General features: G+C 43.2%; 1 non-coding gene across 1 annotated transcript; it reads left to right on the top strand.

Annotated features, from left to right (window-relative positions):
* Positions 1-827: 827 nt before the first annotated feature.
* On the top strand, positions 828-934 carry LOC131229958 (small nucleolar RNA R71). The gene has a single exon (XR_009163692.1). It is a non-coding gene; the product is annotated as a small nucleolar RNA R71 (small nucleolar RNA).
* Positions 935-12885: the final 11951 nt, after the last annotated feature.

Genomic DNA, 12885 nt, shown 5'->3' with positions numbered 1-12885 from the left:
TCTTCCCATTCCTAAGAGTGGTGATGGATTTAGCATGCTCCATTTGATTTGAAGAGCTAGGGTCACTTATTTCATATTGCGGTTTGGGATTGGGGAGAGGTTGAGCAGGAAGCATCCCCTTTTCTCCACTTGTTAATTGTGACTCTATCCTTTGAATAGATGACGCAAGCGTTCCTAATGTCACGTAGATATCATGAAGCACTTATGCCGAATTCTGATTAAGTAGCTCTTGTTCTCGAATATGTTTTTGAACCGAATCCTCTTTAGGTCTCTCTTGTTGTTGTTGTGAAGTTTGATTAAACAAACCTTGAGGGGTAGCAGTTTGTCCATTCCTCTAACTAAAATTTAGATGATTTCTCCAACCAGGATTATACGTATTAGAGGTCGGTCCATTGAAAGGTCTTTGATAGTTATTTACGGCATTGGATTGTTCATTCACCACCTCTCGAAAAGCAGGTATTGTAGGACAATTTTCAGTTGTATGAATGTTGCAATCACAGATGTCACAAACACTTTCATTAACCTTATCCTACTTTTCTTTCATGGCCTCAAATTTTCTTATGAGCGTAGTCACTTTATACTTGAGATCATCCTCTTCTTTCAAAAGATACAATCCACCTTTCTCCTTAGATTGAATCGGCTTAGACGCGGTGTTTGACTTTGGGTAATAGTCCCATGATTGTGTTTTTTCAGCAAGACTATCGAGGTAATCCCATACCTCATCAACATTTTTATTAATGAATTCTCCATTACACATTGTCTCGACCATTTGGCACATGGAAGAAGTCAGTCCATCGTAGAAAAAATTTGTAATGCGCCACATTTCAAAGCCGTGTTGTGGGCACGAACTGACCAAATCCTTGAACCTTTCCCAACATTGGAAGAATGTTTCATCTTCCTTTTGGGCAAAGTTCATGATTGCTTTTCTGAGGGTAATCGTTTTATGATGTGGGAAATTTTTCTTTATGGATTCTCTCTGCATGTCATTCCATGTGCCAATGGATCTAGGACGCAATGAATGTAACCACGTCTTAGCCTTCTCTTTCAAGGAGAATGGGAAGAGTTTCAGCCTAATTGTATCCTCAGATACATTAGGAAAGTATAAGGTGGCTATAATCTCATTGAAATCTTTCAGATGTAGATACAGTTCTTCAGATTCAAGCCCATGGAACTTAAGAAGGAGTTGGATAACCCCTGGCTTGATATCCATATATCCTGTATTCTCAGGAAAAATCATGCATGAGGGCGTACTCACCCCCGCCGGTCGTAAATAATCTCGTAAAGTACGAGGTGGGGGTGCTTGATACACCTCATTCTCATCATGTACTTCCTCAACCCTAGGTTGGGGTAGTGTGTGAGGTTGATTTATAGCCATAACCTCAATTAACTCAGAGGAATTCGAGCGGTGTTTAGTCCTGTGATGGACAGTCAGCCCCTCAACTAATCCTCCTTCAGTCAAGAGACGTCGAGTGTTATCACGGGCCCACTTGGGCATGAAACATTCGCAACCCTTGATTTGAATTTTAAACCTAGTCCAAAGAAAGGAAATAAGAATCTAAAAAGAAAGAGAGGGTTTGAGAGAAGTTACCAAATTGGGTCCCTAAGTTAAAAACCTGCAAAACAAACAAAACAAATTAGTTTCTAAAAATAGAAAGTCTAAGATTATAAAATTCCTAATTAGAGGTAAACTAATTTCTAAAGAAAAAGAAGAAATTCCTAGAAAACAAATTTAGAAAGTCTCAAACTAGAAAGTAAGTTAATAAAAGAGATATGAAAAATAGAAAGTAGAAATTAGAACGATCTTACCAAATTAGAAGTTTCTATCTTAAAAGCCTATAAAACAGCAAGGTTAGTCTCAAAATAGAAAGTCCATAAATAGGAAAATTCTAGAAATAAAATAGGAAACAAGGTTAGGATTCTAAAAGAATTAGAATTAGAAATTTGCTAAAAAGGGAAGCAAATCCTAATCTAGAAATAGAAAGGAAGAATTTAAGAAGGAAATTACCAATTTAGAAACTATCTCAGAAACTTACAAAATATGAAAACAGGTTAGTTTTTAGAAATCAACAGAAAATAATCTAACCTAAAATTAGAGAAATCCTAATCTTAAACTAATCCTAAAACTAGTTAATTTCGAAAAACGCAACCGTCAGTCCCCGACAATGGCGCCAAAAACTTGTTCACTCCCCAAGTGCAGGGTTGTGATGTAGTAATAAACTCGGTGAGACAGAGGTCGAATCCCAAGAGACTGATACTTGTACGTTACCTGAAACTAGGTAGAAATAGAACTAGCCTAAGATGAAATCTAAATCGAATGGAATTTAGGAAATAATTGTGAAATAATTATGTAAAACTTAAGAGAAATCAGAGATAAGAAACTAAGGATTCAGAGGATCCACTTGTAGAGATCAGGGAGATTCTATGCTCGCTTCAAGAATCATGGAAATTAAACTGAACTTCCTCTGATATAATTTTAAAGAGATGAAAGGTATATGAATTAGAACAGATTCCATCACCAAACCATGCCCAGGAGACAAAGCAAACAACAGAATTAAACAAATTACCAACCAATCAACATGCTATGAAGGTTAGGAAAGGTACTGTCATCCTACCATGCCCAGGACACGATGGTGAACAACAAGGCTTCCTGACATCATAAACATAAAAGGAAAGGGACATGCTCAAAGCTATCGCAGACCCATTGTAATTTCAGTCATAACAGACCATTAAAAACTAAAAACATTCCCGATAATCAAACCATTATCAAATTCAGTTCGTAAATTAAAACTAAATTAAAGACATAAAGTAGAGTCTCCCATCTCACTACAAGCTTCACCTCTTAGCCCTAGCTAAGAGGTTTAGCCTATAAACATAATTAGGCTAATCTCTTAAACAAAATAAAATAAACAAAAGAAGAAAAAAATAAAAGAGAACAACTCTACTCTCTGTCTCTCTCTCCTCTATGCTCCACGTCCAGTCCCCAAGCTCTCCAGATTGAATCCCCCTAAACTCTATCTTTTCTTCCCTTTTATAACTTGTTGGGGGCGTTGGAGAGGCCTGGCTAGAGTTGGTGATGTTCATATGTGGCTTTTACGCAGCCAATTACGCAGCTAAGAACGCAGATCGCAGAATCTTTGGAAACTGACTGGCGTCGGCTTGGAAATGTGATGGCTGACGGCTCTAGATTTCTGGTTTGACTTCATGAACAGGATCAGGACCCCCCTCTACATCTTTTGGTCGGATCGGATCATCGATCCGATCATCTCCTTGATCGCACAGTGGCCCACTGCGGCCGATTTTTGCGGACACAGAACCTGCGCATGGTCCTTTCGCTGTGAAGATCGGTGGGCCCATGGTCTGCATCAGCAGTGAGATCCAGTCCGTTCATTGGATGGGCATGAAAAACCATTCAGATATGGATGGTTTTGGATTGGGTTTGGTGTGGCCCATTTGATTTATCTTTTGATAAAGCTCTGCCCTCCATTCTGTGTTTTACAACATTCCACATCTTTACACGTGCATTGGGCTGAAAGACGAGCTTGGAGAGAGTCTTTGCCACTCCACAAAGCAATTGGATGGTTTGGATCAAGCCCTTGATGCACAGTTGTGGCCCACAAAACCCAACCGCAAGGCTCTGTTGCGAAACAGAGTCGACACACGTCGACTCTGTTACTTGCGTTGGTCCACTTATTGAATTCAAATGGAAAATCCACTCCGTCCATTGGTTTCAGGACGAAAAACCATCCGGGAATGAGTGTTTTTGGAGTAAAATCGGTGTAGCCCACGAGATATTCTACTCCGCCGTTCATTCTGCGTTTAACGGCTGGGAACGTGCGAACGCTTTCATGGGGCCAAAATTCCACCTTGGAGAGTTTCGTAGGTACCTCCCAGGATGAATGAACGGTTAAGATTGATGAAATGTGAGCTGGGTGGGCCCCACTACACAAAACGGATGGACAGCGTTCGTTCGCTGTCTTAGTGCAGGAGACGGATCGGGTCAGCCTGGTTTTGACCGGGCTGCCCGATCGGTGCACGTCTAGTGCATGTGTGCTATGCACATGCATCATGTAAAGTGGGGCCCTCCTTGATGTATATGAGAAATCCACACCATCCATCTTGTTCCCCATCTCATTTTAACCGTGGGGACCTAAGTTGAAGCGTATCCGGACAGCAGGTGGGTCCCAAATCGCTGTTTTGTGGGCTGATCTATCCATTGGGTGACTTCCACAAGGATCGAACGATTGAAATTTTACATGTACGGTTAATTTATGGTCCTCAGGCCATGTATAAAGTTTCGAGCCGAATGGATGGTGGGAACCCCGTGATCTTGCATTCTGAATGATTTTCAGGCCACTTGAGCTTCAGTTTCCCGATTTTCTCGGATCTCTGGCGTGTAATTCCAACGATCTTGGTCCCCTGGAGTCCGTCCCTTGCCTTTAGTGTCATCAGAGCGTTAAATCCATGGTTTAAACACCCTTTTTCAGTCCATGCTCGTAAATACACTCTGCATCACAAACACGATTAAATCGGGCCATTGAACGGTATCATGCTTGTAAATCCAGGCAATAATTGGGTCTGATATGCAATATTTGACCCTCAACAGCCATTATCCCAGTCAAGATCGAGCTACCGACTACTCAAACCTGCTCCTACGATGAATAACAGAATAGTGAACAAATGACACTAGATCTCCACCTCATCAAAGAAAGAAGGGAATAAGCTCGGATTAAGGTCACGATCCGGCAACAGCAGGTTACCTGTTTCTACAACTCCATGGTAAAGACAAGAAGGTTCTGAGCTGGAGACCTACTCATCTGCGGAACCTTCCATAATACCAAGGAGCTTGGCTCAGGAACCTTGGGACCAAATTGAGAAGGACCCTACGTAGTAATGAGCACAAGCCGATCAGGATCATATTGAATTTTAGACTTGGAAGGACAATTCTTACCACATCCATAGAATGCCGAGCATCTCAAGATCTACTATGCATAAGGGTCAACCTGGCCCTAGCCCCCAAAATCTACTTATTTGTTATGTTTAGTCTACAATGTTGAAAGTATTGCAATAAAAATCCCAAAGCCGGGACGAGTTTTGCTTTCTACTTCCATGTCCACAAATGGTCCATCTACTAAAAATCTACTAAGGGCTTCCCGCAATATAGGGGAAGAACAATCCCCACTAATGGGCCGACCCTTTAAGGAGGTCAGGCTATGAACTATCATCGCTACTTGAGCCAAACAACTTGCAGTAAAAACGATACTCTGAAAATACAAAAGTAACAGAACTACAGAAAGGCTCGACCAAGAATCATAGATTTCTAAGGTTAAAACAACTAAGGGTTCAACCTCGACACAAGATGCCAACGTGCCCAAGATCTACTAATCTACTCAAAACGACTAACCCAATAAACTAAAAAGTGCCTTTTCATTAAAATAACTTGGTGGAGTACATTACAAAAAATTGAAAACTACAAAAAGGGAGAAAGGAAGAATCTTCAGCTCCCAGCTGGAGCAGAATCTTCAAAAGGGTCGACCTTGAAAGACGACAAGTCGAGCTCGGGATATGCCTCCTTGATCTCTTCCAGGCACTTATCATACCCAACGATGTAAAGAGCATCCCTCTCTTCCTCCCACTCTTTCGAGGCCTTCAACTCCTCCACCCTTGCCTCCTTAGCCCTCAGGAGATCCGCCTCCACTTCCTTCGCCTTCGCCTTAATGGCATACTTCAGTTTGAAGTTCTCATATTTCCACCGAGATGCCTTCTCCCAAGCTTCATGAAGAAGTGCCTTCGCTCCCTCCAGCTCGACTTTCGACTCCTCAGCTCCAACGAGCAAAGCAGCATTCTCAGAACGAAGCTGCTCGAACTCGATGCTCTTCTATAAGAGGGCTGCTTCCATCTCCCTACACTCTGTCTTGAGGTGAAGAATGTCATGATGAGCACTCACGAGGGAAGGGGCAAATTGAAAATAAGCCCACGATTAAAAAATAGAAGCACTGCTTAAAACAATGGAATCAACCACCCTAAAAAGAGGACAACTTACCCTGTAGAAGAGTGCAACCATATGTCCCCTGGCGGTCTTTAGAGACATTTTCATCGCCTAGGCAAACTCGACGTCGGGCACATGCTGAACGATCTAGGGCATGAGGCTCTCCGTCGAAGTGACGACCGACTTCCAGGAGGGCTGAGCTCCACCACCTGGGAGCTCAGCCGAGCTAGTCAATTGAGACGGAGGTGGAGCCTCGCAGCTGGAGGCCGCCTGCACCTTAGGAGGCTGAACCTCGGCTGTGGAAGCTTCCCCCACACTAGCCTCTACCCCTCCACAGACCTCGCCCTACTCTTGAGGAGTGACAACAGTAGCGGAGACAGGCTCATTAGCTGTCTTCTTCTTCGAGGCATGCCTCGACTTCTTCTAGGCTAGCTGGATCACAGATGGAGCCTTTCGCTTGTTCCGACTCTGCTCAAGCATCTCTATAGGATAAAAAACAAAGGTTAGCAAGCATATAAGCAAAGTGAAGACTTATAAATCGGAATCCCTAGAAGAATGTACCTGTTAAGGAGTTAAGACCTTATTTAAGCAACAGTTGAGGCGTTATCAAATTCTTCCAACTCCTCAACTCGCCATCTAACGACCTCGCCCCAGCAATCTGAGCTCGCTCCTCTCCACCCACCCCAGTAGGGTACTTCGGTAGAACTGCCAAAGATGACGACAATTAGAAACAAATAGAAGAAAGCAAACTAAGGAGCAGTAGTTCGGATATACCGACTTGGGGTGGTGAAGGAGGTCGGAACCCAAGAGCTCAGCCTAGACAACCCTAGTGTCTCCCATTCCCCCAACGCCCAAAACCACTTATCCTTCCAGTTCTTGCTCGAGTTTGAGATGCCCGTGACTATAACTTTGCCAGTCTTCTTCTATGCAGCGAAGTAATACCATCCATCATGGAAATGGTTCGACTTCACTTGGCACAAATGAAGGAATTCATTCATTGTCAACTCAGGATGATCAAGCTCAGACCAGAGAATGAATGTCCCCACCGAAGCTCTCCACGTGATGGGGATTAGCTGCCTAGGAGCTAACCCCAAGTACACGAGGACTCGCCTCACTATCCTTTGAAGAGGGAGCCTCAACCCACATTAAAGGGCAATCTGGTAGATGGCCACCTCGCCCTCCGAAGGTATAATTAGAAGCTCGCTTGGTGCGGGGGCTCGAAGTATCACGGAGTCGAGAACGTGATACCTCAACCTGAGCCACATCAGGTCAGCCTCCATCATCAAAGACCTTACGAGCCCTTTCTCCTTTCCCTCTGACGAGGACTCGCTATCCTCTTTGTCCATTGGAGCAGCCCCCTCCACGTCATTCGGTTGTTCAACCGAGGACCCCTCCGCCATTCGCAACTCATGGGATGCGCGAAAGTCCCCATCGCTCATCATCATCAACGACGATGGTGGATTCAACATAAGGCGAATGGTTTCTGCCCCACCATCACAATTGAGGGTCCCCTCCCTCATATTCGAAGTTTTTGGCATAACTGTAGGTCCAAATCGCACCGAAAAACTAAAAGAAGAAAAAAGAAAGAGAAGGGAGGGGAGTAAGGAAGTAGAAGTGAGGCTCACCAAAGGAAGCGGCTCGCCTGAGGCTGAGAGGATGCCTGAAGGTTGCCTGCCAAAAATCACCCGACACTAAGGAAGAAGAAGCATGTGAGAAGAGAAAGGGGCAAATAACCCCGCCCGACATTAGGGCACCCCCTTTTATAGAGGAGCCACCTGTACAAGCATTTATTGTTCGCAATCAATGCGTAACCGAAACGGCTCCTCGGCTCTCTTGTCTCGACACGTGGTGCGCTCCCACTCACCGCATAGTCCCACGATTGAGGACAGGCCACGCGTCATTGTCTCAATCACCAAGTACCGAAAAGGTACCCAGACAGCCCATGTGACCTCGAGTGGTCGCACGCCACCTCGAGGGTGTCATGCTATGATTACGGATATGCCTCGATATTCATCCCTGCTGCCTTACTCAACATTAATAACAGGATGACTCAACACTTCCATTAACAACAATCCGACCTGACAGGGTCTGACTTACTTCTCAAGCCTCTTTCGCAGACTTGGAAGTAGGGGGACTTACTATTATAGGGAAAACATGCCGACCAATGATGAAAGGTCAGGTTGGAACCTTGCAAACTTCCCCAGGTCGGACACAACAGCGGGTTTGATCCCATGCTCAGAACCCGAGGTAGAAGTAAGATCGAGCTTGGCATCTCGTCACCAAATCGGAACACCTACCAACCTGCCCAAACACATGAAGGAGCACTACCTTCGTCGATTCTAAGATCCCCAGAGTTCATCAGTAACATCCCATCCCGCTGCTCCACTAAGGAGAAAGGTCGGCTTAGCCCAGATCGGTATGACGTAGGTCAACACAACCCAAGTTGGTGTGGTTTAGGTCAGCATAGCTCAAAGCGGCATGCCACTCCCAGGCCATGTCGACCAAGTCCACCTTGACCTCCCATTGCATATCTCCACTAGTCTAAGATAATTAGATCTCACTCAAGGGAGATCCGTCTGAGGTGTTCTCCAAGGATCTTGAAGGATATCCACAACAAGCTCAAACCCCCGAGATCTTCGCCAAGGATCTTGGAAGATTCTCCTACTAATCTAGGATCTGAATCCACCTTCAATACGCACCTACTAAATAGGGAGATTCCGTCTACACCATCGTCTCTCTTAAAGCTATAAATAAGGTACCTCTAATAGTGAAAGGTACGCACTATCTTTAGCCCTAAACCTTCAATACTCGACTAGACCCAGATCATGTTCTTGACTTAGGCATCGGAGGGTCCCTTGCTCTAGCCAGGTCCTTCCTTGTCCGTTCCTTGTGCAGATAAATAGGTCCAAAAAGAGGCTAACCAGATTTCTGCATCAACACTATGTAAATAAAGCTTGCCCAAAAGACAACTTCCCCCTCCTAAGGATCGACTAGCTAGTAGATGGCAATGTCGGGCATACACCCTTTAGCTTTATGGATGCATATTCAGGGTACAACCAGATTTCCATGCATAAATATGACAAGCGAAAAACTGATTTCATCACTGATAGATGACAATATTGTTACTGACTGATGTCGTTTGCGTTGGTAAATGTTAGAGCGACGTATTAACACTTGGTGATCAAAATATTCACTAAACATATTGGGAACACGTTGGAAGTTTATGTGGATGATATGCCCGTTAAGAGCTCCATGACAGAAGACCACATAGCAGACCTAAAGGAGATGTTCGGGATTTTAAGGAAATATCGAATGAAACTAAATCTGAACAAATGCACATTTGGTGTCAACTCAGAAAATTTTCTAGGTTTCATGGTCCACCAAAGGATGAAAGACTGCGAACATGCATTCCTATAGCTTAAGACTTAAATGGGGTCTCCCCCATTACTCTCAAAGTCGGAACCCGGGGAAGAGCTGCTACTGTTTCTGGCTGTATCGCTAATGACAGTTAGCTCGGCCTTCATCCGAGAAGAACGTGTCCAACAACCTGTCTACTACATGAGAAAAGCCATAGTTGATGTAGAAATGCGCTATCTAAAAATAGAAAAGTTAGCTTTGGCATTGGTCATATCATCCTGACGTCTCCGACCTTACTTCCAAGCTCATACCATCGCGATCCCGACCAATCAATCACTCCATCAAATATTGTAAAAGCCTGAGGTGTCGGGACGACTCACCTAGTGGGCAATTGAACTTGGCAAATTCGACATTGTGTACCGACCAAGAGTGATGATAAAATAATAGGTCATTCCTGACTTTATTGCAGAATTCACTCACCCTGCACCCCAGCAATAGATAGAAGAAACAAAGCAAGACGTAGTATCGCAGACGTGGACCCTCCATGTGAACTAATTGTCGAATTCTCAAGGGAGTGGAGCAGGGTTGATCCTGACCTCACCCGACTAGGTAAAGGTCAAGTATGCCTTGTGATTTGGCTTCCGCGCCTCTAACAATGAGACTTTGTATGAAGCATTCCTCGCGGGCTTGAGATTAGCCAAGGTGATGAAAGCCAGAATATTAAAAATCTATAACGATTACCAACTAGTGGTAAACCAAGTCACCATAGAGTATTAGACCGGATGAGAGAAAAAGAATGCTTATCATACTAGAGCCCGAGAATTGCTTAAGGGATTCGACAAGTACGGAATCATACAAGTCCTTAGATAAGAGAGCTCTAACGCCGACTCTCTGGCTAAGTTGGCCTTGGCCATTGACGCCGACCTCGCTAGGACTGTCTCGATCGAATTCCTGTTTGAGCGAAGTTTCCATCAACTCGATAAAAAAGCTCTCTCGATTGACCATTCGTCGGGCTGGATGGACCTAATCATGCGCTACCTACAACAGGGTGAGTTACTAGAGGACAAATTGGAGGCTCAAAAGATTATGTATCGATCTACTTAGTACACAATACTAGGAGGTGTCCTGTATAAAAAATGAATTCTCACTGCCATACCTAAGATGTCTATGGCCGGACGAAGCTAAATATGTGTTGAGGGAAATCCACAAAGGTATTGTGGAAATCACTCAGGTGGAAGAGCCCTAGCCCATAAACTAGTCTAATAAGGATATTATTGGCCCACAATGTATGAAGGCATTAAGCAATTCACAAGAAAATGCGATAAGTACTAGTGCTTCGCAGTAATACCATGACAACCACCCAAGCAAATAACCCCGATGAGTAGGCCTTGACCTTTTGCACAGTGGAGGGTTGACATTGAAAGTGCCCTTGTTTGTCAATGTATGTGAATGGTAAGTCTGTCTGTCAAGTGAGCCCCAGAGTGAAGACCACAAGTTTAAGACTTATCAAGATGAAGAAAGACGAATGTACTTAAAAAGGTAAACTAAGCCTCATCTACCCAAACAAACCCTAATCAGGTATATGTCCCCAATATAAAAACCTAAAATCTTACCCACAATTGCTTTTGGATATCCTTTGGTAAGCTTGGTTTTTGCACTTTGAATATTAAAGGAAATATGAACTATACAAGTAAAATCAATGTCTTGATGATTGCATCGATATGCAATCGAGGACAATTTCGATGGCATCAAACATGGTCAATTGCATCAAAACTAAGCCCAAATAGTCCAGCAACAAACTAAACATATGCTAGGTATTGTCGATTACATCGAATGAAGTTCGATTAAATCGACCTTGGGCTTATTCCCTTCATTTTTAAAATACTCCAAGTATTCCTTGATGTAATTGAACCTCTTTCGATAGCATCAAGAGTAAGTTATCAATGGCATCGAAGCTCATTCAATTACATCGATATAAGGACCAGTTTGTCTCGCAAGCTTTCTACAAAAATCTAATATTTTCGATTGCATCGAAGACAGCTCGATAATATCGAAATTCAAATTTTGATGTAATCGAATGTCTGATCAATTGTATCGAAAAGCGAACAAAACTATCCACCAACCAAAGTGTATTTTCAAAGGAATCTCGATGGCATCAAAACATCCCTCGATGACATCAAAGTGCACGTCGATGACATCGAAGGTTGCTTGATGAGATCGGACAGAATTTGTCCTACACCCAACTGAATATCTTCGTGCAGGAGATCGATGTAATCGGAGAAGGTTTGATAACATCGAAATTCAAATTTTGATGGAATTGAAGACCCTTCGATGGCATTGACAATGTTAGATTTCTGCCCATTTTTTACCGTTGGGATTTGTCTTTATATACAGCTTGTGTTGCTTCTTGGACTTTAGAGCTTAGATTGAAGAGAGTTTTGAGAGAGTAAATACCATAGTTAATACCCTCATCCTCATACTCTCTTTCCCATAGGAGTTCATCATTCAATCCATTGCTCAGCATTCAGTGATATATTCAATAGCTTGGATTGAACCATGAACTCTAGCATTCATTGATCTTCCAACATCACTCTTTATTATCAAATCATTGTGTTGGGATCATTGAATGTAAGGCTCATGGGAATCTTCTCTAGGTATTTATTTCATATCATTCAGTAGAGAAGTTCAAACCAAACCCTAAACCTCACAACCTCGCATCGTTGATTGAAACATCTACAAGTGGTTGCGGTTGACGGGAGCTTAAGGCTCCTCACTAACAAAGAAGACCATCTTCAGATTGTGCTAAAACGGGGCTCACTCACTTATTTGTAAGTATACAAAGTCCGCTGAGTTTGAAGCCCTTTTCTTGTGTAGGATTTGGATTCAAAGTTTGAGTTGACAAACTCGTTGAGACCTTTCGTAGGTCTCCGATGGGAGAATAAATTATGTGTCCTCGTGTAGGACTTGATGCCTTGTGTAGGTTCCTAGTTATGTCGTTGTGTAGGACCCATTGCCTTGTGTAGGCTCCTAGTCGTGTCCTTGTGTAGGACCTATTGCCTTGTGTAGGCATAGCATGTTTGCCTTATGTAGGCATTGCTTTGTGTAGGCTCCTAAGGTTGTCTTGTATAGACTCCTTAGTTAACCTTGGGTAGGTTGTAAAAGTTTATGGTTAACCTGATTTAAAACCATTGATAGTGAAATCCGGCACACTCTAGGGTAGAGTGTGTCAGCTAGGAGTGGAGTACGCACGTAGCCAAACCATCATACATGACTGTCTTTGGGATTGCGATTTGTGCATCTATTTAATTGTGCTTGTATGGTGAATGCTTAATCATATGATGCATGATTAAATGAATGTCTAAGCATTGATAGGAATCACATCCCACACACTCACCTGCACTATCTCTATAGGCTAATTGCTTTACATACAAATCACATGTAGCCTATGTGAATGGACCCTTTATTGGCTTGGAAGCCTTAGAGTTACTTTGCCTTACTTAGCTTGATTGATAAATTAATTTAAGGGATTGTATGTTGTAATA

The sequence above is a fragment of the Magnolia sinica genome, chromosome 16, assembly GCF_029962835.1.
Source record: "Magnolia sinica isolate HGM2019 chromosome 16, MsV1, whole genome shotgun sequence".
Lineage (NCBI taxonomy): Eukaryota > Viridiplantae > Streptophyta > Magnoliopsida > Magnoliales > Magnoliaceae > Magnolia > Magnolia sinica.
Note: the sequence above shows the minus strand (reverse complement) of the source record. Positions and strands in the feature narration are given on the sequence as shown.